Below are 27736 nucleotides of genomic sequence, written 5' to 3'. Positions count from 1 at the left end.
GCTTTGGCTAAGGATTGTCTCAGATTAGTGACATAGTAGAATGAAGAAAGCTATTTTTTTTGCACCCTGGAAACCTACAAAATGGGAAGATGGGGTTTCATTCATGTATGCTGTAGACAACTGTGTCACTAAGAATATTCTTTATAACGGTTATTCCTCTGTAGTTACCCTACTTGTTATTTCATCAAAGTATCCTTGCTTTAAATCCATACAGGGGTGGTTTTTTCGCCCCATATTTCAGCCCTATCACAAGGAACCTATCACAAATGTCTGATATATTCATATACATTGGTTTCATCCTTCACTACAAAGTTATGACCTCCTATAAGGAGGCTTCAGCTTCAGCCTGGGAAGGAGAAGGGTCCTAATTCTAATGCTAAAGGACTTACACAGGCCGTTAAAAAAATAAATAAATGAAGCAGTAATTCAGTCTACAGCCTTCTGGCCTGCCTTACCTTTCAATATAACTGACATGTCCCTTTTCCCCTCTTAGGCTAGGATGTGGAGGCAATCAGCATAAAGATATGGCCTTTACAATTTTCCATCCATTCACTCCCTGTTTCTGACTGTTCCATGTTTCTACTGTATATTTAGTACAAAGAGATCCACTCCACCAAGAGGTATTCCACTTCTGGAGATATTACTCAACTTGAGTAAGACTGTTATATTTCTATGGGATACTGCTTGCTATTGCCATCTTGCCATCAGCACCAAGTTTTGGGGAATTTAGGATGTGCCCTTGCAGACCTACTGGCAAAGACACCTGGAAAATGGAATTTCCATTCCATGAGAAATTCTGTTTTTGATGTTTTGTTTTCCTTTCAGATCAGAGGCATCATTTATATCAGAGGCAAAGAGATCAAAGGTCATCATTTTCTGACATTTTTAAGCATTCAGAAACTTTAATAGTTTTCCTCTGAAAATATCAAAAATTTCAAAGTATTCCGCATAAATAAGCTATTCATAGATATAAAATGACATTAATATTCTAATATAAAAACTCAAATGAAAAGCAAATCATCATCAAAACAACATGCTTTACAGTATCAAAAAGAAAGAAGAAAGTGAAACTATTTATTAAAGACATGAGAACTGTTCACTGAGAACTGTTCATTAAGAATTGTGTATAATGAAAGTATCATCAAAGTCAATATGTTCTGTGAAACATGTAATTTTAAGAAAATTGAATTTTCCGGTGAAAAGCTGTTAGATTGAAACTTTCTGGCCAGTCTTTATTTTATAATTAATCGCTCTCAGTTAAGCATTTATATGCTGTAAGAGTAAAGGGTATTTTACCTTTCAGCTTTAAAAGCAGAAGTCTCATTAACGAATTAAGATTGGAGGAGAAGCTCTGTTAATCAAAGAAGTGAGCCTGTAAACAAGGAAGCAAGAGTGATTCCCTCCATGTGATTTCAATCGATTAAAAAAAGTTCTGTAGTAATTATTTGACCAAAGCCAAAGACAACCGACATTTGATATTCATCTCTATGCTTGGGGTCTTACCGAGGTGATGTAGTTCTCAGAGTTTCTCATTTCATATAGCAGATTCTTGATTTCCTTTGGATCGGTGGGTACTCAGAAATTGCAAAGAATTAGGATACTTAAGCTGGTGCCCAAATTTGGACTTAAAAGCCAGAGTGATTACGTCAAAAGCTCCCACTGAACAAATGAGTTCTCAGTCAGGTTTGGACTTCTTGTTCTTAAGAATCCAAGTGTTTAGAGCTTGCCCTCAACTTCATCTGGGAACAATGTCGAGTATTTCAAAGTTTGAAATGCTTTGATTTCCTTGAATCTCAATTTTCTGTATAAAAGTTCAAACTGTTAATACTATTATTTAATTATTATCATTATTCAGTACATAGAAATTAGATACAATGGAAGATGCATGCAGCTTATTGTCAAACTACTCAGGAAGAAAATTTACTCTTGATTTAATCTCTAAATCCTGCTTAATACTATTGACATAATTAAACAGTTGGAATAACTGCAAGCATACTGCGTGCATACACTTTAGTACTAATGTTATTTCCTGTTTGGAAAAGACACTGTAAAATATGTATATTCTTATGTACTTATAAGCAATTATGCTACACTGAGAGCTGAAGTTAAATTCTTGTGTATTTGCGCAATGGAATACTGTACTCTTGGAAGTTCCTCTTTTTAAGTAACCATTTCAAAATAGTCACTGTTCTTGCAATAGCTCTACTAATATAAAATCAGAATAGGGTTTCCAAGTCAAGCAGCAATAAAAGGCTGATTTGTTTCTCAGAACTGTAGGAACAGAAAAAAAGAGGCAGTGTTTAAAAGGATAGGAGAACGCAGCAGCCTACTTTTAAGACGTGAAGTTTGAAATGTTTGAGATGCTTGAAAGGAGCCACAGGAGACAGAGTCAGCACAAAGCAAGTTACCTAAAAACAAGTTGCACTGGGTCAGACTATAGTTTTAGCATGCTGTCTCCAGAGGGGCTGATATCAGATGCTTAGGGAAAGAATACAAGAAACAGGGCACGTACAGAATGGTCCTCACTCTTGTGCACTGTTCCAGCATCCAACAAGCAGTAACTGAGGCATTCCTAAGGTGGCAAAGTAGCTTATCTTTAGCCAAACTGATAATGGCTCCAGCTCTAGGAAACTGTAAAATTGCAGTAAGTCCTTTATATTCTCACACTTTGAGGAAAACATCTCCTGACACCAAAACTAGTGCAGCAAAGAGGAAAGGTCATGGGGGTCTACCAGGGATAAAGCCATTCTCCAGAGTGATGCATTAACCAGGAACAGAACCAAGGCTTTCCATGCAGCAGGCAAAAACTTTCCACTAAGTGTTATCAATCTGATACTATATTATGGGGAGAAGGCAGCAGAAGAACACCCTTTTTGTGTTGGAATATGTCTTGCAAGGAGGAATGATAACAGCTCTCAGTAATAAAGATTTGGAGCACCCTTTGATGTCCCAATAGGCACACGGATTTACTCAGAGAGGAATGAGGATCAGGTATTAGCATAACCCTCAGCCTTCAGCAAGCCGTTTTGTAGCAAAGACCTAGTGCATCTGGTTTTATGTGACAGTACTGAAATGAAAGCAGTAGTTTCTAGTACTAAATATGCACCTAAGGAAGAAAAGAAATCTTAATATCAGTTGCCAAAGCAGCCACTCGCCCGTGAAATCTTCTAAGTGCTTATATTCTTTTTTATAGGATTGACTACATTTTTTTCTTGATACAACCTTAAGTTGCATATTTAACTCAAATGATTATTATTGATCACTTCTTTCATGACAGTGCCTGAAAAAGAGATTTTGGGTAAGAATAAAAGGATGGTTCATGCTCAGTAGTAGCATTTATGCTTCGTCAAGATATTAATTATTACCAAAACAGCAAGACACTCAAAATAGCTCCAGTTATTTTGACATTATCAGCTCTTATGGAGCAAAATATGTAAGCATATGTTTAATTTATGCAAGTATTTCAGCCCATTAGTCACTGGGCCTGAAGCATATTCTTAAATGGGTGCCATCATTATGATGCCAAGGGCAAATGAAACTTGGATTTCTTGTTGCTATTTATTTCTCGCAGTTTCCCTTACTCTTAGAAAACATGAGTTCCTTGGAGAAATGTCTGCTTTTTGTGTAAAAACTGATTTTGCAAGTGTTGCACTGATCTCATGCCTTAACAACAAAAACAAGAAAAGTGAAGTGTGACTTCTCAACAGAGCTTAGTAGGTCTAACAGCTGCATAGTACATTTTACTGCATATGCTATTACACTTTGTTTTAGCCTGGCTGGGCTTGATTCTGTACTCACTGATGCAGGTTTTACACTGTTGGGACTTCATTGATTTACACACTTGAGAGAAGGAAAAGAAAATCAGTCTCACTGGCTTTGTACAAGTCATTTAATTTCTCTGTCGTTTTTGCACATAGAAGAAATTGTAGGCTTGGCTTTGGGTTTTTTTCATTCCATTTGCTACTGTTGAATAGTTGAAATTGAGATCTACAAAGCACTTTCAAATAAAAGAAAGTCAGCAATACACAGGCTGTAGAAAGTGATGATGGCAATACAGAGAGGAAATCATCTAGACATGTCATCTCTAATGTCTTCGGTTGAAAACGAGGGAGCATTTTTTATAATTGTCATATGCCCCTCAGGTTATCTGTGTGATATTAACCTGCTAGACTTCTATGAGTTAAACCAAGCTGTTGTGTGGAAGGAAACAGAAAAACAGAAAATGAAACAGCAGCAAAGATAAGGCTTGTTTTGTAAACTGTTCTGAAAAGTTAAGATAACAATGACCATCAATTCACAAGTAGCTAGCTGTCTGTCCAGATCCATACTAGAATGATTTATTCTTCCCAGACCAAACCCTGGGATCACCGGAAGTCATAAACAGAGCTGGACAATTGTTTCTTGGGCTTATAGTGGAGGGGAAGGGGAAGGTGTTATGGTCAATAAGACATTTACAAGTATTTCAGCCAATATGCAAAATAATTTCAGGGAAATTATAAAAAAATCATGATTTGGTCATGTTTGACCAATAATTTTTGTAGAAAAAAAATACAATGATTTTAGGAAGAAAGATTTTTGAAGTGAATATTTGAGATGTTTATGGCTTACTTTGAAATGTTTCTACTTCATCTTGTGATCTCATTTTTATGTCACACTTCATTTGCTTTTTTTAAGGGCAAGAAAAAGAATTAATGTTTTGGATTGATCTTAACTTAAAAAAAAAGTCTGCACAACTTTAATTCTAATTGTCTAAAATAACCCCCTCACAAAGGAAAGCAGTAACTGGTGCTTGTCAGGAAGCTGGCAGAGACACAGCACACAGTGTGACCCAAAAGCTACTATGAAGTTAAAAGTGCCCGGGACCATTTTTTTGGCACTAAGGCTGGCACAGAAAGGGCAGCCCTCCATACTATTAAATTCTCCTGATCCCTAAAATCAGAGTGGAATTATCAGTAGATCTGGGCTAAGAACATGCCAGGAACTGCTCTAAATTGCAGTAGTGTTAAAGTCTGACTGCCATTTAGTGCCAGGGAATGTTTCCTGGCACTGTTTTTGATGGACTGTACGATATAGTCAAAAAGAGAGAGGGACTAGGGCAAACAGGCTAGTTCTTCCACTACAGAGGGGACAATAATGTAGGCATAGGGAGAAAGATTATTATAGGTAAGGAAAGGTGTGGGGTTTTTATTATTTTAACCTATTTTCTACACTCACTTGTCAATCAAATGCTATTTTGTTTGGAAGAAATTGCTTTTAAGTCACTTCAATCAGTTTTACAGGTCTCCAGAGGAAAGGGACCAAAAAAATTAATTGAATGTGTCACATTAACAGAGTTAGTAAGCGAGGAGCAGAAACCTGTAGCCAATACAAGACTGCCTGGACCTCATGGTCCCCATTCCCGGAGACGGTCAGGAAGAGGAAAATGGGCTCGTGAGGCCGTACGAAGGCACAAACCAGGCTGCAGGGCCAGCTCACTCCGTAACCATGACATGTTTATTCACCAGCTTCATTTGTCTTTCAGCAGTATGACTGACTAGCACAAAAAGTCTACAGAAATAGTGTCCTGATAAAAATTCACAAGGTGTGCTCGGACTATGACGAAGCGCACCCGAATCAACAGGATTCAGTGAAGTAAAGGAGGGCAGAGAGAAAGCTACAGCTCAGACCCAATCCTGTACGGTACTGCAGACAATCTTGACACAGTTGCTTCCAACACAAACTGCCACTGCAATTTTACAGTACATTGGCTTGACAGCAACAGCCATTTAGCCAGTTATTGCCTTCAAGCTGGACACGCGCTGCCGCATCTGTGCCACGACAGCCCCAGCACAGCGGCTTGCGGGCTCCTGCTGCAAATGGCCTGCGTACCTCGTGCTTGTCGTTTAACAGCCTGTGGAAACAAAAAGTAAAAGGAAGAAGCAGCAGTAGCAATTAGTTCTTTGTCATCCCAGAATATCACTGGGGACAAATTCATGCTCTGAGTGGTCATTCTTGGAGCTTCGCAGTGGAATCCGTCAAAGGCATGTCACGAAGCACTACAGGCGACTGCAGCGTTTTCATTTCAAAGTACAACCCACTCATATTGTGTGTGAAGAGGGAGGGAAAGCTCTGAGCACATTAAAGAATATTTGAAAGATAAATTGGCTTGTACATTACCAGGGCAGGGTAATGGAAAAAAAAGTCAAGAAGGCTTTACAAAATGTAAATTTCTGAACACAGCCAATACTGTAATAGCTCATCTTTGACTCTATTAGCTTTAAAAATTTATTAATTACATTTCATTCAAAATATTAACTTTTCCTAGGACATGATGGAACAGTAAGGAAATTGAAAAAAAAAAACCCAAATATAAATAATTTCCTGTTTTTTAACATTTTAAAGATATGATTCTTAGCAGGAGACATATACTCAAAGCTATTTGACTGTCCTGTGCCCAGAAAGGATGTAAATAAAAAGCTGGGGGTAAAGCTAATAGGTCTTCCACAGCCCTAAACATTTTTACAAGCTGGCACATATTTTGCAATTTAAACTTTTGAGCTACTGGACGATTTCAAAAGTAATCACAGAGAAGAAGTATATCAAGTTGATTTTATATTTGTATAGTTACACCTATAAGACCTCACACTCAGCATGACTAAAAGGCAAGCAAGGTGAAACTCAGCTCAGTGCAGGCAAGGTAACATAAGTGGTGTCTACAGCTGCAGTCAGAACCAGTCCTGCAGGACATTATAAAGCTACGGCTCCACGCTGGAGGTACTTAAGAACTGCAGACTGGATTAAAGCTGGTTCCCACCGTTGGGCTGAGGCAGCAAATACCAAAAGAGCATTTTTATGCTTTAGAATTGAAGATTTCATCTTAGAAAAAAAATGCTAGATCTTAGTTGTGCAAAGCAAGACGTGATAAAGCGATCTAAACATTCAGTCAAGTTAACAACCGCTCAAAGTTTCGTCTCAGAACAACATGTGGCAGCAGACCTGCCTGTAGCAGACCTGCATGGGCTCAGAGTGGTCCAGGCTCAGTGTCTGGGGGCCGCAGGGGCCACAGGCTGCATTTTCTTGAAATTTGACATGGTGTTATTCCATATTTCTCTGATCCTTAATGGGTTTTAAATCACGCAATACGTAGAAGTGTGCTGATATATGCCCAGAGTCCATGATTAAGCAGCCAGCATCTTTCCCAAAAGGTGACTTCAGTATTACTGAAAGCAATAGAAGATGAAAGCCATTTGTTATGAACAACCCCTCTTCCATCTGGAAAAACCATGGTGGAATACTGGTCATGGTGGCTTATGAATTCAGTCATGAAGACAATAATATGAAATAACGATCAATATGGGGGTTGCAGCACAGAAAAGAGCAACTTTAAAGACAGGAAGTCGGGGGGAGTTAAACTCCATCTAACTGCCACCCTGAATATTATGAACTAACTGAAGGGATTCCTAAATCACACCTCCCTCTCTTTACCAGAAGAACTGCCATGTTGTTGGCTCCTTTGACTTGGAAGCTGTTTACAATTTGAGGCCTTTTATCAATAAAATCTTCAGAAATAAAGTTCATATCCAGCTTGCAGGATGCTTCCCTTTCGCCTTTTTTTCCCAGAGAGGACTGAGATGACACCCTAAAGGCTGAATTCCTGATGCTGCTTGCTACAGGGTGTCACAGAAAACTTTGGACTGTCATTATTTATTAGTTACTTCAGGAACGGTTTTCACTGCTCTTGCTTTTCCAGTTACCAAAGGCAAGTGTTACTATACAAGTGCCTCAGCCTTACACACGGAGACTCTCAAAACTAATGCAAAGACAAACTTCAGCTTTTGCATTTGATTATATGCAGTCATTATACGAGGCATGTAAGGTAAACCCGGACATTTTTAATGTCATGGGGTAATTGTTTAGGTATACATAAGATTTTTTTTTTTCCATTGTGGCTTTTGTCAACACTTTACCAGATTTCGTTATCAAAGTTAACTTGCTGAGTCAGTGGCTACATCCTGTGTGCAACAGCAGCACTGTCAGACATTCTTGTACAACAGTATTGTTAGCAGGTGAGAGGCAAGCCTGGCCAGTATGTACACCAGTTGTAAATTGTTTTCTTTGTCCCCAAGGAATACTCTACTGTCACGAGGAAAACATGACTTCAGCCACGATCTTAACTTCTGGCCTAAAATCTAAAGAACAGTCTGCCAGAGACACAGTTAACTTTGGTTTTTTTTGAAAAGGTTATGTCAATTAACAAAATGAGATGCACATCATTACTGACTGACATAAAATGTCAAGAATACGAATTGTTCCAGCTTCACAGAAAAATATACATCTCCGTCTACTTTTATGCTAAAGAAATTTAGCTCAATAGCAGCTGGAGAAGAATATGCAACCTGCAAAATAGATTTTAATCACTTTCCTCTTTCAGATTTACAGTTGTGTATCTACACTTCAAATTAAAATCTAAGAGGACTAAAGAATCTAGGTACAGGAATAAGATTTACAAAGAGAGATAGTGTGTATTTTGTGTAAACACTAACTGATTTAAGCATATTGGTTTCCCACTTTTTCAACCACATCTATCAGTCGCATACACAAGTAATTGCATAACTGCTTGGATGTATTTCTTTCATATGCCCAAACCTACAATTGCTATCTATGATCATTTCTTTACCCTTTTGAATTGTCATATGGTTTTTATATCAAAGTCATTAAAAGTCCACAAATGCAAGGTTTATGTACAAAGCTATCATGCTTGAAAATCTAAGCTATTCAGTTAATCAGTTATAAGAGCTTTACTAAACCATCTTTACAATAATGAATAAATTTATGATTGTCTAGAATCAGTATGAAAATCCATCTCTAATCCTCTGAAATTCTATTTCCTGAATGTCATTATAGAACAAATAGTTTGTAATGAATTCAGAAACATTTTTACAGTGATATAAGCAATTTACATTGTTCAATTAAAAGCTGATTTTGCATCTCAAGAAATATTTCTGTTTTGAAAATATTTATCTCCCATGGAAAGTAAGAAACCAAAATAAAAACTACCTATAATTTCATTTGGTAATTCAGAAATAGCCTGCTGGTGCTGCATGACTCATTTTCCTTCTTAAGTTCAGGATTCTTGATTCACTGTTATCTCTCATGATACACAGCATCTTTTCCCTTGCCAAGGTGGTGCAGTGCCACCATTGAAGTTTCTGGCTACACACATCACTGGATGTGTGTGTCTAACTGATGAACCTGGACTAGAAAGAGAATAGGGATATGCAGCACAAATCTGGTATTTCCTAGAAGTATCACAGAGGCATTTTAATCTATATTTCTGTGGTTTTCATCTGAAAGCTAAAAATTTGGGGATTTTCAAATGTTGACTTTGTCCCTATCCAAAAATCTTCTGATCTTCCAGTGTAATTAGATACTTTTCACGCCCACAATATCCCCAGTCCATTTATAGATCAGAAAGAGCAGTTTAGACAGAAATGTTCAGACAGACCAGCTGTACTTTAACCATGTCAGTGAACCCACCAGTAGGCATTTATTCATTTAAACAAGATCTTTACTGCACTTACAGTGAACACCTTTTCACCTTCTTACAGTGCACTTCCACAGATCAGCATCTGCACTCAATGGCAGATATACTCCCAGATCCTGAAATGTGAGCTAAATCCCTTAGTCCCTTACAATAATGCTGAAGAAAACAAAGTGCTACATGTGGAAGGGACATCTCCTCTCCTTCATACTTGTTTCGACAAACAGGAGGAGGAAGAATTTAAAAAGAAAGTAACAAAGAAAAGAAAAAAAGGAAGGCCTGGTATAGACAATCCATAATAGCATTATTGTGAGAATTAACTTAAAAGGACGCCACTTTGTTGTAAGAAGGTTCCAGTATAATGAACCCCTGAACAAAGAAGATATGGGAAGCCTGTTACCATTCCCAGTTCTCTTAGCCCACTGGCAGGAATAAAGGAGGACAACACAGAGAATTACTTAAGGCTTAGACAAAGTTAAACTTTGTTTTTCTTGTATTTCAGCCAATACAAGCAAAAATATATTAATGACATGATTCTTTCAAATACATTACTCCTCCATTTGGCTTTGATGCTGTAGGTGTTCCCAGTATGAGGCTATTTCTATATTGGTTTAGTCTGGCAGAACAGAGGAGTGCGGCCCATTCAGCTCCTGGAAGGCATCATCAGAGAATGAACAAAGTGAAGTAAGGATTATGAACTTCCTAGGAAGGTACTGGATGCTTTAATGCACCAGCTGTAATCTGCAAGTCTGCCAAATCCAAAAGATGATTAAACATAGCAAAGATATAGGAAAAAGGTTCAAAAAATTAATATTTACTCCTGAATATTCATGTTTTAGAATCAACTTTAATGCTTCCACAGAAATCCACCTCTGAATGGGAAGAAAGGTGTCATGATTATTCTTTCTGATAGTCTTATTGGCCCAACAAAGACTTGCACCTGCATCAGAAAATCTGAAACTAGAATTCCCAGGTGCAGAAATCTACCTATTTTTTTAACTTAATCTTTTCAAAAGCAGACAGATGAAGCTTATTATAGGCAGAAGAGAGACACGATAGATAGAATGTGACAAATTCAGAAAACTGGAGACATTTACGCAACACTAATACACAGAGGTCCCATGTTAAAGCCCATCGCTGAAGCCAACCACCCATCATAAAGGTAAGTAAATCTGGAATAAGATTCACTTCTATAATACTACCTTAGGTTGTACGGATAACTCCATGTTTGAAACAACAAAATCTTCCCTTCCAAAAAATCCAAACACAAATAGTCTTCCTCAGTTTTTCTTATTAAAATATACCTGTGGGTCTACTTTCACACCACCTTCTTGACTTCAGGGTTTTTTAAGTGTAAGAAAGAACATTTTTATTTAATTTCCTAGCATTTTTAAAAGAAAGAAGAGAAATGGAAGTCAGTGGCCTGTTTTACTCAAGAACCTGCCACCGAGGACGGAACTCACCTGGAAGGTGGGAGAAATGGGTTTAAATTCATTTAGCTGCATGAGAGGATTTGATATCTCCGCCACTCACGGGAACGGCCTAGCCAGTATGATGGTGTACCCAGTATGGTAGGCAAAGCTTGCATTCACTACTGCTAAAGGTTCTTTACTTCATAAAGAATTCTGCGTAGCACAACAATTAGGATATTCTCCTGGGAAATATGAAATATGATTTACCCTAGAGCAGACAGGGCTTGTCCTAGCATGTGATTCTAGGGCATTTTCCTGGGAAGATGAGCCTTGGCTTATGTCTCCTACAGAAGAGAAGGAATGCAAATGTCTCTCTTATCCCAATCTGTTTACAAAGGAAGATGATCACCATCTCTTTAGTCACTTCTGTTTTGTAATTATAACTCAAAAATATTTTTCAGGTGAAGGCACAGGATGACTTGGAATTTGTGAAGTGTTTGAGGTTACCCAGCTGGACACTTTCGCAGGCAAAGTATTGTCCCAAAATGATTTAACCAGCCTAGAGCTAAACTTCATCAATTTGTTTTATGCTGTAAAGCTACCGTATCAGTTCTCTGTTCAGTAGCCTGAACATCCCTGACCATAAAGTTTCTCTCAAACTCGTAGCCACTGCAGGACAGCAAAACCTTTGCCCGTGGGTGCAGGATGTTTGCTGATGCAGCAGTATTCCAAGGCTGGTTCCTGCATTTTCATAGTGTAGGCCAGCCGGAGAGTTTAATATCCAGCACTAGAGACGAGCAAAGCCAGAAGTTCTTACCAGAAAATTTAGGGAGGGTTGTTTTGTTTTGTTTAAGATCAAATGCAGAGAACAGAAGAACTTTCTTACCAAATATATGGAAGACAGTTGCAATGGAATCTGAGCTGGAAGGCTGTCATGTAACTCCAGTCCTTTCTTTTTCTTATCTTTAGCTCTTAGAAGTGATTTGCTTGTATTTGTGGTTTTTCCGTATCAATATGTCAGGCAGAATAGCTGTCTTGTTAGCACAAGAATAGGAAAGAATATTATCTTCTCAAGAAAAGCGAGAGGCATGATATAAGGTTTTGGTAAAATGCTTTCAGTTCCAGAGGTTTAACTTAGGCCTTTGGCTTTTGCTGATTCTATAAATAGACAGTAATTTCTAACAGGCAGAGCTTTTGGTTTTACCATTTGATACTGACCTATAATGCTGAATGTAAGTTATATCAATCTCTTATTTCTTATTTAAAATAAAATAGGTAATTTAATTCAGGTGGAATTTTCAAATACTGATATGCTCTTCTATCAAGTAATATAAAAATTTTTTTTTGACATTTTATAAATCATTCATTAAACAGAATTAATATTATGTAATAATGTACTAAACTATTTTGAACTAGCTATTTCTTGCAACAAAATATTCTATAAGACTCCTCAATAAATTATCTCCAAGACATTGTGAGATACCATAAATTTCCAATGGAGATTTCTGTGAAAGCAATACCTCAGTTGATAGGATACTGGGTCTATAATTTATCCATCTGTGACTTCAAAGGAAAATAGCAAGCCACAAAAAAAACAAAGATTAGTTTCCTCCTAGCTGTTTGAATTTGGCAGGCTTGTAGAGGTTGAAAGAAATGCTAAAATTAAAGAATGATCCTCCATTAAATCAAATTTTGGAACAAACTCCTGCTTTTCTTTATCAGACTGAATTAATATATTTTCCCACTTCTTCTACCATTTATTTTTAGTTTGAGCTATATTATATTATTTTAATGTTCATGCTGCACAGATGTGAATTTCAGTTTTGTAATATATCTGCGTTAGCTTTAAATCAATAAAAAGTGAAAAATTCACATAATTCATACTTCCTATTCCAACTACCTACTATCACTCAGGTGATGCATATGCCAATCACCTATTATCATTTATTCAGTTAGGGACTTTGTGCACCGGATTATGCTGTGCTTCAGAAGCAGCTCAGCTCATAAGGCCTTTGCCACTTAAATAATACAATATAGGAGTCAATCATAAAAATTGGTGGATGTATTAAATAAACTATCCTATTGTGTGACATATTATCATACAAAATTAAACAAATAAATTGCCTTAAGTGTCACCCAGATGAGACTGACCAGGACTTACACATCCATGTAGTCCTCCTTACAGACTGCATTGGCAACTGTCCATGGGAAGTTCACTCAGGAGTAGTTTAGGACAGCATTTTTCATGTCACATTATAGAATGTATATCCCACTTAAGACTAATCCTCTTCAGTATAAATCACAAAAATTCCTCAAGTATCCTGTCCTTCAGGGATCAATTTTCTTTTATTTAGTGTGCATTTATCAGGTTGAAGCTACATTTTCAATCTCTATCAATGTTATTTTCACTTACAGAAACTATTTGCAAAGTCGTGTGGGCAGAATCTTCCCCAAACTCTGTCCTCCCAGACCCATTACAAAACCTGCCTGAGGTACTGAAATCTGATGGGGATATTCTTTATGTGGTGTGGACCTTGCTTCCTTTATTATGTAAGTGCTTGTTAGAATAACTACTTTGAAAACCAAAACTGCATCAAGGTTATTGTCAAGAATTATGCTACCAAGATAGCTTCATCACACTTCATCACACTTGCAATTCATAACACATTAATATTTAAATGAGGGAGAAGTCCTATTTCTGTGCTAGTCTGTCCCAGTCTTTGCTTAAAATATAGTTATTTTCCTTTAATTCCATGAACTACTTCAGTTTGCCCTTGGCCTAAGCTGGCAGAGCAATATCAGTTGGCCAGAGCTCTCCATTTGTACTGGTCTTCACGTAGGGACTGTGCTGGGTAATTGGTTTTGGTTTTCCTAGCACAAGGGGTAGCCTGGGACTGCCATGACACTTCTCATGATGCTGTCTGCCGCACTGGTTCCTGCGATACAGATCCTCCTGCGAGCCCTCAGCAGCTCCGAGGTGCCCCTTCTAAAGGACACTCTCTGTTTTTGGCACTGGGCCCCATGATGAAACCACCCTTGCCCAGTTTCTCCAGGCTCTGAAATGGTACTCCATTTATTTCTAACAGAGATAAGTAGAAACAGAGTTGGCAGTTCTCAAAGAAAGCTTACAAGCAACCGTCACTCCTGTCTTTCAGATGACGGCGTTATTGAACAGCTGTCTCCTATTCAAAACATTTGACAATGAACATGCCCCACATAAGCCTGCTGATATTCTCATAATATTCACAGTTGAATGCACTGTGAACAGCTATCAGATAACAGCTATTACTATATGACCTGAAGATGCGCCAACTTTTGGAAGAGATTAGCGGTCTTGATAGAAAATGCTTAAAAATATAGTACAATTTATAGGAAAAGAATTTGCTATTTGCAAGTTTTAGGAACGTTTCTAAAAAATTCCATTACTTTAAATAAACTCCAGGAACTTAAGTCATTTTCACTGCTTTCAAAAAAGTCTTTTACATTTTTTATATTTTACAATATCAAGAAGGCATTTCCTGTTGTAATACCTCTCAAAACTGTCAGGCAAATGCTCTTAAACTTGGAAATGATCACTTACTAGTATTGACTGAAATAGCTCCTCCTGTCAAAAAGAATACAATCTAACCACCAAAGAAAGAGCTTGCAGACAGTGGTCAAAGCACCAGACTGGAAATGAGGAGATTCAGCCTCTATTCCCAGCTCTAACATTAGCTGAATGACCTTGACAATGTTACTCCTCCTACCCGTGCTTTATTTTCTTCTATAAAATGGGGATAATGAATTACATGTGTTCACTGAAAATCCTTCTGCATTCAACTAAGCCTCTCTCTCCTCCCCACCCCAGCACAGCAAAACTTGTTTTTCTTCCCACCAGTAATGGTAATAATGCTTATGTTCTGAGCACAAGGCGTAAACCAAGAAAACCTTCACCACTACCTGTCTTCTCTGCTCCCTTTCATGCTCTTTCCAAGCACTTGCCGGAAAGCTGCTTATCTACTTTAGAATGAAGAGCCCTTAAATAGTCCCAAGGCTATTGAAAATATTTTTTCACTTCATAAAGCTTTGATTTAAATATGTCTGTACACATATTCAAGTAGTCATTTGCACTTAAAAAACAAATGAAAAGTCCTCTTCTTTCCCTATACTAGGGATTACAGTTTCACAAAAGTAAATATGAATTTCAGACAAAATTCCTACTGAAAAAGTTAATAGGGACTATAAGAGCTATTCCAAAATAGCAGAAGTAAGCTCAGAAACTTTCTTCACAAACAATAATGTGACTTCCTCATCTTTAATGAAATAATGCTTTAAAAATCAGATCAGATTCAAAGTTGCCAGCCATCCTGACCAATATGATGAAAGTTTAAAAACTAAATTGTTCTGCATTTGTATTTTTCAACCTGCCATGAATGAAGGAATTGAGATTTTAACACTTTAAGGGTAGTGAGAATAATGGAAAAGAAAGTTTATTCACAAGTAAATACTTCTTAGGAAACAATTTCCAAAAACTGAAACACATGTCAAGTGCATATGAAAAATCCTTTTTAACTCCTAATAAATTGAGGGGTTTTTATATAAAAGAGTAGAATATCAGAAAATGGGTATAGCATTGCAGCTATCAGTTGAAAGAGTCACTTCCCTCTCTCCCTCAAAAAAGACCTTAACAAGAATTCACTGTTGTGTGAGTAAAGGCAGCTTCTAAGAGCAGGATTTTGCCAGATGGAGTATTTCAGCCACTGTCCTTTAAACCTACATGAATTCAGTGAACTTTAAACTCACCAATACTCCCATTATTTTCAGTGGAACTGTTCAAGCTCTTGAAGTTAAACACATGCAGAAATAATTACAATACCTGTGCTATTTTTGAAAACTTGGAAATGAAGTTAGTTTGGATACTTAAAAATACACTAATGATGTTAATATCTAGGTTTTCAATTATGCTTTTTACTTCAGAAGGGTTACAGAGTTCAGATAATCAGTTCTTTGCATATAGACAGATCATCTGTATAAATCATTTGGTTTGTTACTGAAATGTAGCACATGATCATATAGGGCTGATTTAGTTTTATGAAAAAGTAGCCAAAGTAATTTCATTTAAACACTAAATATTTTGAAATTCAAACTGTACTTTGTCAATAATGTGTAATTTCACCTATTCCTACAATTTTAAAGGGGCTTACTATGAGAACTTCATTGTTGGACACCCAAATGCTGATTCTCTTATCTCCCCATAATAGTGTCTTTTTGAACAGTTGCCCAGGAGTGTACACAGAATCACACAGCAGCAGATCTTCACTTGGTCTAAACTGTTATATCTCTATGCAGTCAATTACAGAGATTTGTCACCAGCTGGAGATTCACTCCAATGATCTGCTCTTTTTCAATTTCAAAGGATCCATTCTCAGGGATAGAAATACATAAGATGCCTACATTTTCATTTAGACTTTAGTACTTCATAAAATATGAAATAAGCCTGTTACGGCTTCCTATAGTAAAATAGGTCAAATTGTTCCCATCCTAGTCCATTAGAACATAAAAAGGACTTCTATAAGTGATCACAACTGAAAAAATGACTGCAGGCTCAAGCATTCAGAAAGCAAAAAAACACATGACTATTTTTTGAATTAGAACATTTAAAAATAGTATATTTAAGTATTTTTTTATATCCTTTTTGGTTCTGTGAACTATCTTAGATTCAGATTTTCAACTACAAGAGCCATAAAATTTTCTCATAAAGTGTAATTTTCATACAACCATACAGAAGCTTTGAGAGCTGCATTAAAGCTGAGAATCGGCAGCATTTCCATCTCTCAAATAGTTATGTTTTCAATTGTACAAATAATAGCACTTTTTGAAAGCTGATAGTTGTCACACATCTTCCTTCTTTTCTTAGGTGCACAACTGGAAGAATGTATACCTTCTCTGGTGTGTTAGTATGTTACTAGTAGAACAGAGCAATTTTTTTTAATCAAGTATTTGATTTGCCAAATTATGTATGTAGAGTTCTGAATTCAGGGGTAACCATATAGACTTTGTCAAATTACTTGACAGTAATTGTCAATGAGATGAAAAATATAAAAATGATTTGGTTTTTTGGAAACACTGTGTTGTGAAATTTGCTTAAATGTAGATTAAAAAAAATAAAATACCTGAAAAAATGATATCTTCTTTAATATTTTTAGTCCACTGGCCAAACCAAATGAACAACAATAATAAGGGATCAGAATAAGTCTGGTTACTAGTACAGAGCAGTATTGATCAAACTCTTTAGTGCTTACTCGGATTCATTAATCAAAAGTTTTCTATAGGATGTAATGGGCTAAAATTCTGTGAAGGTGAAGTATGAAAGTCTGCATTGTGAAAATGAGGTCCAACTAGTAGATACTTATAATATCATTTAAACAACAGAGTACCAAAGATTAAAACAATATAAAATGTGAAGAACATCAGAGCTGATCAATGTTGAAAGAAGAAAGAAAGAAGCAAGAGGAAGTGGTTTGCAAGAATGCATGAAGATTATTTGTTGATATAGTTATTCTCTTTCTACACATATGAAAATTTAAAAAATCAAAAAATGTGAGCTCAAATCAAGGGAATTAAAAGCAAACAAAAATGTGAAGAAGTTGGACTGATAAGATGGAAAGAGAGATTTTTATAAGAATATTATATTTTTAATCTAGCAACAAAGACCATGCAATACCATAACTTTGTACAGTTTCCTCTGCAGAAAGGGAAAGGGGAGCAAATTTGAATCTCTAGTATGAATATGAATAATAATTCATTTTTATGTAAGCTTGAAATTTGAAAAATGCATTTTAGCAGGGAAGAGTGTAAGATGTAGATTCTTTTTTTCCCAGCTACCTAATAAGCATAACAGGTGAGCAATTCTTAATCACTTAACAGTTATGGATCAAACCTTCAAAGGGCAAAAAAATCAAAGAACTGTTGAAAGACAGTAATATAAATATTTTGCAGGCATTTCCCAGAATAGAGAAGCAGTCAAGCAGATTGAACCATTTTTATATGAGGAAGAAAACACAGCTATGTGAAATTATGACCAGCTCAATTTGTAAAATGCGTAATGGCCCAGATGTAACAACCAACAATCATTGTTTTGAAGTTCTTTGTATTGGAAGAAAATGTTGATGGCTCAAAAACACTTCACTTTCCCTCAATGTAAAAAGCAGCCTCATAAAGCAATACTTCTGAATTTCTGTATTTAACAATAACTTTTACATTCAAACATCTTTAACAATCATGAAAATCATTAACATTTAGAAAGCCAAATACCACATCATGGCAAATATGTTACAGCGATGCAGAAATCTGTGAAAGGAATCTTTGAAATTGACTGTTGCAATGTCTTATTACTTTAATTGAAATTTTAATTAAGAATGTTTAATCTAAGAGGTTTTGTAAAGCTGTTTTGATTTGTTGTGCTGTTAGATGATGCGTGACACTAATTTTTTTAACAGGCCTTAAACATCTTTTTTCCATGTTTTTTTTCCCCTTATATTTATTTCCTTGCATTTCCTGTATTTGTCCTATAGCTGTATGTATCTGTGGTAAATATGGGGTTATATATAGCAGTTTTCACAAATAGTATGAATACAATAAATTAAGTTTTAATGCTAACCTTTTAGAAGTTTCTCGAGAAGCTCAGTAAGTGAGAAGCTCAATAAAAAATGTAGCAATGGCAAAGGTTTAGCTTCAGTGAAGTTAAGATAACAAAGACTGAGTCATTAACTGGCAGATAGTTACTGAATAGATCTGTACTTTAAAAATGACCTTAAGTCAGTTTAATTAATATGTTGATTAGAGGTTAAAGATTCCAAACAGAGCAGGTTTTAAAGCATTATTGGATCTGGGCTACAGCCCACAGTTACAAATCAAGTGTATTGACCCAATTAGTCTTACCTAGAGCTGAGCTACCACCTAAACAATATGTTGTCATGATATCAAAATGCGACCCAGGAAAATGTCATCATCTAACTGTAACACGAATATTACACAAACAAAAACACATTACACAACTAAAGTTGCTATGTGTGATATGCAGAAATTAGGAAATTCAAAATCTACCTGATTAACAACAGACTGCACTTGAGCATAAGTGCGGTGGACGCATTGACTTAGCTGGTTAAAGGGACATCGGGAAAGAAATCTCTGTATACAGTTATAGTATATAATGTATTGAAATAGAGTTTCTCTCTTGGAATTTGATTGTTCTTTCTATTGCACACAAAGTGGTTTGTTGAAATGTACAGAATTATGTGAGACTGGAACTCCTGAACTACTAAATTTTCATTTTCCCTAAATCCTTTTTTTGGCAATTTAGAAAGCCCATAATCTAATACTTAGTCATAGATTACCTTGCTCAGTGAAAGAAAGTTCTACCTGAAAGGCACAAGCTTAAGGAATTGATACCTATAGATGGGATTAAGGAGAATTCAGTTAAGTAACAAGGGTAAAATAAACAGGAAATGGTATCATTTTTATGGAAAGTGGCTTGGTTTATATTTTTACCATCAAAGTAGATTCACTGTAAAGAATTCATTGTAAAGAGCAAAAGTGCTTTCAGTAGGTCTCAATAGACATCATTGGACCTGTTTCCCATAGTTTGTCCTTTTGGCTGTATCATGTACCTGAGTAAAAGAATAGGTGTGATGAGCAGAAGAGTAAGTTCAGCATGTGAAAGATAACTGTGGTGACAGTGTGTGGAATGATAGCTTTGATAATCCTAATGAAGAGAACGGGTGGAAGCATCAGAACTCAGTGAATTTAAAGGAAAAGTCTTCAACACACTCAGAGGCAGATAAATAAGACCTCATGGTAATCAAGTAAAGGCAAAAGGACTTATGGTAACCTGGCAGCTCCTCTGAGAACAGACACCAGCAACACCCATAAGCACCCCAATGCAGAGGAAGGGAAGTCAACATAGTGGGAGACCAGCACAGCTAAAAGCACAGATCTCCGTTGACCTCAAACACAAAGAAATGGGAAATGGGAACCAAGTCAGGTTACTAAGGGTGGACCAAAAGAACAACATCAGAAAGTTGGGATAAAATCAGACAAAGCCAAAGCACAGATTAAGATGCAACTAATTAGAGATACACAAGGCAAGAAGAAATCAGTCTGTGTAGTAATAATAATGAAAAGAAGATCAGTGAAAGTTGTTCCACTGCTCATTGGGGAAAGTTATGAACAGAAGAGACGTAGTTACCAACTTGCTGGTATCAGTCTTCACTAAAAAGATCAATGTTAAAGGTAGCAGAATTAGACCAGCAAAAATATCAAGATTCCAACCTAGAACAGGAAAAGTTCAGATCAAAACTATTACTTTATTTATGTGAATCTTTAAAATTGCCAGAGAATGACACACTTTGTAATAGGAGTTAACAAACCATTGAAACAGCCTCAGAATTTCTATTTCTATCTCTGATATCTCCCTAGGCATTTGTGCTTCAACGCAGTGTTCAAGGAGGAAAGAAACTATTCACAGTGGATAAAGAATGAGTCAGAGAGAACTTGCTAGAACTTGACCTACACAAGTCCATTGATCCAGATGGGCTGCATCCAAGGGTCATGAGAGAACTGTCCTTCAAAAAGGCCAAAAGGACAATCTAGCCAGTCAACCACATTTTAGTCCCTGGGAAAATCATGGAGCAAGTCCCATTTGGAGCACATTTCTGGGCACATGAAGGAGAAGGTAATTGGTGACAGTCAACATGGTAAATCATACCTGGCCAACCTGATTGCCTTCTAGGATGAAATAGCTGGACTTGTGGACAAGGGGAGAGCAGTGGATGTCATTTACCTCAACTTTATCAGGCCTCTCAACACTGTCTCCCATAGCATCCTTATATCCAAGGTGGATTGTTATGTTCTGGATAGGTAGACAACTAAATGGTGAAAAACTGGTTGGATGGTCAGGCTCAGAGAGTAGTCATTGCTGCTTCTTTACTGGGTCCACCTGGAGGCCACCCACAACTGGAGTACTGCAGGAGTTTATCCTGGGACCTGTCCGGTTTAATGTCTTTACCAATGACATGCAGGAGGTGACAAAGTGCTTGTTCATCAAGTTTGCAGATGGCATTAAGCCAGTTAATACACTAGAGGGCAGCGCCGCCATCCAGGGAGAGCTAGACAGGCTAGAAGAAGAGGCTGATAGGAACCTCATGAAATTCAACAAGGGTGAATGCAAAGTCCTGCACCTGAGATGGACGGACTAACTGGCAATGATACAGATTAGGGACTGGCTGGCTGGGGAACAGATGTACTGAAAAGGACTTGGGAATCTGAAGAGATAGCAAGCTGAATGTGAGCCAGCAGTGTGCTCAGGCACCAAAGAAGGCCAACAGTATCCTGGGCTATATTAACCCAATTTTTTTGTTCTGCAACTTACTAATAATGTAGTAGTAGAAGCTCTTCTTGCCATTCAAGTTCCTTTCAAGCAGCAACTGTAGGTGAGTTTTGGCTTTCCTATCACTGTCCCTACATATACACAGTGTTTCTTTCTTTAAGGCATGTGCCTGCCTTCACGTCCTGTATACATCTTTTTTACAGTGGAGCTGTCATGAGTTCCCCATTTACTCATGCCGTCTTCTGTTACATCTGCTTGATTCCTTAGTATCAAGATGGACCATTCTAGTGCTTGGAGGACATTGTCCTTGAAGACCTGCCAGCTTTCTGAGCAAATTGGCCCTTCAAAGCTGCTTCCCGTGGCATCACGTCTACCAGTTAGCTGAGCAAGCCTGCTCTTCTGAAGCCCAGGGTCTGTGCTCTGCTACTTTCCTTCACTCCCCTCGGGATCTTCAACTCCACTGTTTTATGGTCACTAACAGCCAAGGCTGCTATTGGTTGCAACATCCCCAACCAGTTCTTCCTGGTTAGTGAATAGCAGATCCAGCTGTGTGTCATCCATTTGGCCCATCAGTAGCTCTGTCAATAAGTTACCACTGACACCCCTCAGAAACCTCCTTGTCTGCTTGTGTCCTACTGTGTTGCCTTCTAGTCAGGAAGATTAAAGTCTCCCATGAGAACCATGGGAGGGTTTCTTGATTTGTTTAAGGGGGCTTCCTTGATTTGTTTAAGAAAGATTTCAGTTTCTATTCATTTTCTCTTCTTAGACAGAACTTACCTAACTTTTCAATCTAAATTAGATAAAGTACAACTTCAACTTAGATATTCCCATAGGTCTAGAGAATAGGAGAGGGCCTATTAGCTTTCTGTCAAAAATGGTATACCTTGAACAACATTTTCATTTCGTATAAGATATAGATTAGTATATAACACAATGACCATCTTTAGTGTAGTCCTTTTAGCAGGTGTCCTCCTCTGTATGAAATATCCCCTTCTTTAGACATTGTGATTCAAAGAAGTCTACAGTGTCTTTTAGAAAGCCAGCTCAGGTATTGGACCATGCATTTGTGTCACTATAGAGCTTTATAGGCTCATTAATCCTATGAAGCAGTCTTCAGCATTCTCAGTCTCCTCATCTCTTTATGGCAGGGGGTTGTGATACCTCTCTTATAAAATCCTCTAAAATGCAGAGATCAAAAGCACTACACATAACAGCTATTATTAGTTGATTGTGTTGATTTTGGTAAAGATAAGCAGATATGCATAAGACTTTACATCCAAATTCTATTCAGTGAATAATTACAGAAATCAGGAATTCCTTTGAAATCCCTCTTTTTTTGTGTATGTCTTTACATCACAGGAACTAACAAGCAACTCCAGCAAGAAAAGTTAGTTTAACAGAAACACTGTGCTTAACAAACATACCTTTCAGAAAAGCACATCTCAGCCAGGTTTTTTGATATAGAGAAATTACAAACCCTAAACAGATCTAAAGGACTAAATAAATAGCTACCTGTGTCATTTTATTATCCAGTAGATTATGTAAGCTTTATATGCAGTGTCTTACATTTCAGTTAAATTAGTCCATTTATTACATAACACTGATATTCTGACAAGTAGTGTTCTGTTTTAAATAAGCTTAACACAGGACAAAATTAAGTGCCTTTGCTATTAGTATTGATGAAAAATATAATGACAGATTATATGTAAGTAAACATACCCACTATACCTCCAGTTCTTTGGGGTTTTGCTGCTATTGTTTTGCTTTGCCTTTCAAAGCAAATAAATTCTCTTTCTCCCTCCTGATGTTCTAAAGCAATTTTCCTTGCTGAATATCAAGTCTTTATTCTACTTTCCTGGACATGGATTTAAATTGGTCTCAAGGGGAAAACATCACTAGCTAACTTAGCAAGAATTCTAATTCTAAATCACTAAATATGGAGGCAAACACTCTCCTGAATCTTGTTTGCTAGAAATCAAAACAGTGCTTTTTCTAGTTCTTACAGTAATCAACAGCAAACATTTTGTGTTGTATATTGAAATAGCAATAAATACTTTAAACATTTTTTAAACGTAATACTTTCTTTACCATACAACTTCACTGATTTCCAACTTCATTAAATTCAAGCATCCAATAATAATTGTTTCAATTGTTTTATATGTACCTTTATGTAATAGATTTCTTCCTGCTTATGAGAAAATCTATAGTTCTTGTCACTCAGAAATGCAGCATTTCAAAGATAAAGCAAATTGGTTGTGCTTATATTTTATTGATCAGATCTCACTCTCGACCTCCCATTAGAGAATGACTTCAAAAAATGTGCAGCATCCAATTAGCAAATAGTTATGCTCTTCAGCAAGATTTTATTAAAGGAGTTACACTCAAGACTAATCTATAACTGCTAATAAAGAAATATGACCACAATTAGATGCTATAAGTGCCAAAATAATCATGAGATTCAAGGCTATGTCCTTGGGCATAATGCCTGTAAATCTTAAAAATTAAATATGAGTACTAGATTAAAAAAAAAAAAAAAAGACTAAACATTTTTTATCCAAACTGGTTAATTCATCAGAATCCTTCTATTTTGTTGAGACTGCTGTGTTTTGAAAATTTTTTAAGTATTCCAGGGACAAGCACACTCTGAAAAGTGACTTGAATTTTGCCAATATGGCCATCCAATCCCCTGTTGAACTACAAAGTAGTGCAGCTTTCCAGTGCTCTCTATTTCCAGTGCTCCATGCAACCCACTTCAGCTCTTTCAGGGCCAAAGGTTTCTTTTCTTTCACAGAGAATGTCTAAGCCTTCAAATTTTATTCTAAATCACAGTGATACCCAATTTCAACATATCTAAATACTTGTGACAGGACCATAGTTAGTGAAAGGTTTGACATAGATCTCTTTAGACCTTCTCTTAGCATGATCTCCCAAAGGAACACAACAAGGCTTTTAAACAGGATACAGGTTGTGTTAGGTATATGCTAAAATGTTTGTCTTTTATAGCAGAGGAACTCAGAGTCATTAGGTCATATAAAGCAAAAGTAAAAAAAGGCTTCACAAAACTGCTTCTCTTGAGGCACATTTGCCCATTCAGAGAAGTTCATCTTTCTAGTGAAACCAGTGCCAAAAAGCTACAGAAAATTCTGCAATGAACTCTCCCATTCAGCCTCTGTAGTTCCTGTTATTCCCACCCCAAACAATAATCCTACCATTACTTGTACCTAGGAACTGAAAAAAACAAAATACAGATTGGCAAACAGGATTCTACTTATTCCAGCCTTCAGCTTCTCAAGAGCTTTCAATATATAAATATATATATATATACCACAGATATGTGGGCTATCAGATCTCCATTCTCCTTTCTCAAAGGACAACCAAACCACAACCTGAAGTATAATCCTACACTTGGGGTGGTTAGATGCAGGGACCTCCAGAGGTCCCTCTGAACCTAAATTATACCGTGATTCTGGGATTTACATAAGCATTCAGGGCTCCCTAAAAGAATCATTACTATGGCACTACAGAGGTCAGCCCCCCTCTCTGGATTCTGCAAAATATGACTCTACTTCCTTCCTTTACTTTCAGTTAAGAACAGAAAGACAAGTCCCCTTCAATGGTACCTCCCTCTAGAGCAGGAGGCTTTCCCACCAGCCCTACCCACAACAATTTCAGCCACAGCCATAGCACCCCCCAGGTACCACCTGTCCACCCTGTGGTTTTCCCTGTTCCCCATGGCAGAAGCAGCGGACTAGCCAGTTCCTTACTCTCTATGAGAAGGTTTCAATCCCAGGGCATCTGTGAAGGGTGAATTGCCCTGAGCTATTTCTCTCTAGTGTCACCTGGAGGACTTTTGGCGGAGCCACCTTTGGCATGCAAGGTAGGTCTCCTGACCACTGTGCCAGACGTGGCTCAGCCTGTCAGAGAGCACTGCAAGGACACCCACAGACAGTCTTGTCAACCACCTCCTCTGTGCCACTTTCCTCCCAGCTCCCATTTCAGAGTCCTGGAGACAGCAGCCCATTGAAACAGTGTGTGCCTGCCCTGCAGCTTGCTCAGCTCTCGCTCAGTGCAAGCAGTGGTTGTGTCAGCAGCCTATTCTCCATGAGGAGAACCTGCACCATGGCACATGTGCAGCTAGAACTGCCCTAAGCTGTTTTCAAGAGAAAAGGTTAAGAGCATTTTCAAAGGATGGATCTTAAACTAGAAACCTCTAGCATGCAAGACAAGCTCCTCCAACCACTGACTGCAGCCAGAATACCTAAAAGCCCTCTCACTGCCTCCCACTCCAGGGCCCGTTTCAGAAGGACCGTCCTTCCACAGCAGGACACTCTCCCTCCAGCCCGGCCAACAGCAGCTCCTGTTACAGCCTGTCTAGGCAGTGCCTGCCCACCTGGCACCTTGCTCAGGTCCCTTCTGGTGAAAGGAGTGATCTTGGCAGCAGCCTGCTCTTCCCAATCTTCACTGTGCCAACTTCAGAAGGGAAGGCAAGCCAAACACCATGCCATGCTTGACCACTGACAGAGAGCATAGGTCTGTGTGAAACGGCAAAAACCTTTCATGCTCCATGCTCTGCAGGAACCATTTTTTTGGAACCTACCTCTGAGACAGGGGGTACCACTGCCTTGGCCATCACCTGGTGCACAGACACCTTCCAGACAGAGACTCATGACCTGCACTCCAGACAGGACCATACCCCCAGCTAAACTCTCTGGATGCTGCAAAGCACTGACAGCTTTCAGTGCTCTGTGCTTTCTTTTTCTTACTTGTGCACAGAAGCTTTGTAAGACGCATGTCCCTGTATCAAGAAGTCAGACCCCCCAAATCAACTTTAGAGGCACACACCAACCTACTCCAGCCTGGAAAATGGCAGGAATTTACAAGTTCCCCAGGGGCCACTTAGACCTGGCCTTGGCCAACTTCAATTCCAAATACTTTCTTTTGGCACTGCAAGATGATCTTCTCATTTTTTCTGCAGGGAAGGTATCAGGCTCACATCAGGAAAAAGTGACACTGCAAAGCTTCAATGCCTAAAGCATTTGGCAAGCACCAAAAACATAGTTTTCATGTGGCATCAGTTGATACCAGTGGTTAATTGACTCCTTTTTGCCCAGAGCTGGCTCCTGTTTCCCTGCTTCTAGGCAGTGTTTGGGTTCAGCTTAGGGTTACATACAGTCAGGACTGCAAAGCTTCAACAGACTGGTATTCCACAAAGTCCAAAGGAGTAAATGGAGGGATGGCATCAGCAACTCACATTTCTTCTTCCAGGGTTTGCAGAAATCTACATATTAATGATATCTGTGGTCACAGAAAGTCTGAGGTAGTTTATAGCTTAGGCTTACCTTACGGCTATGGCTTGGAGAAAGCAAGAAGCTTCAGAGTCCCTGTGGCTGAAGTGTTCTCCAAGCTGCAATGATGAAAGTGGAAGGCTGGTATCAGCAGTAATCATATCCTTCTCTTACAGCTGTGCCATACCTGATGAGGATCAAAACTTTGTCTTCAGATAAGCTGCAGCTTGTAAAGTAGATCCTGGAGAGCCTGAACCACTGTGATATGCCATTTTCTTTGCAAGTGTGAGTAGCTACTCATGCTCACATATTGTTTATCAGTTAAAATAAGGGAAGCATGAATTTCTGAAATGCAAGTTAATTTCATCCTTATAGCAGAAATAAAATAAAGTGATTTATATACTCACTCTTTTGTATGTATCCCTAGGTCCAAATAGGTCCACTCTGCAAGTGTAGTTATGTTCATATAAATGAAGGTTTATATCTGTTTCCTGTGACTAACCTTCCCCTCAGGAGATTTTGCCCCCCTGCAGCCTGCACTGGGAACCCCCAGTTTCTTTCCACATCACCACTGTTATAACAAAATCACTGTTTGAAAGCAATTCAGAAAAAAGACAATAACCACTTTTATGTTCACCTTTTTAGTCATTACAGTAAGTTGCCTTTGCCTGCACTGGACATCTCTTAAGTACTTAAATGTTCAGACTATAAATCATATCATCCTAAATAGTAGTTACAAAAGAAAGATCACAGTCTGATGCAGAATTATATAGACATAAACACCAACTCCTAGTGAATTAGGGCAATGAAAAAACTGTAAGGTGTTTGTAGACCGTTTAGTTGATCTAACTGTTGATTAATATATTCTTGCAATAAGACTTATTATAGCCATGGGAGACTGATAATTGAGACAGTTTGTAGGAAGAAGTAATATTTTAATATATCATACAGCTATCCCATGATATAGCTGGAAAAAAAAAATCCAAGCAACTCCTCAAAAAGACAAGCCCTTTACAGTTGTATCTTATTTAATGTTGTATTGTATTCCTACATGAAATTTAAAGTACATACCATCAGTATATAAAAAAGCAGAAAAAAACAAGTGAGTGAGTGAATGAATGAATGAAATCTTAATGGGGAATACTAATATTGG

Source organism: Apteryx mantelli, chromosome 1, assembly GCF_036417845.1.
Source record: "Apteryx mantelli isolate bAptMan1 chromosome 1, bAptMan1.hap1, whole genome shotgun sequence".
NCBI lineage: Eukaryota > Metazoa > Chordata > Aves > Apterygiformes > Apterygidae > Apteryx > Apteryx mantelli.
Note: the sequence above shows the minus strand (reverse complement) of the source record.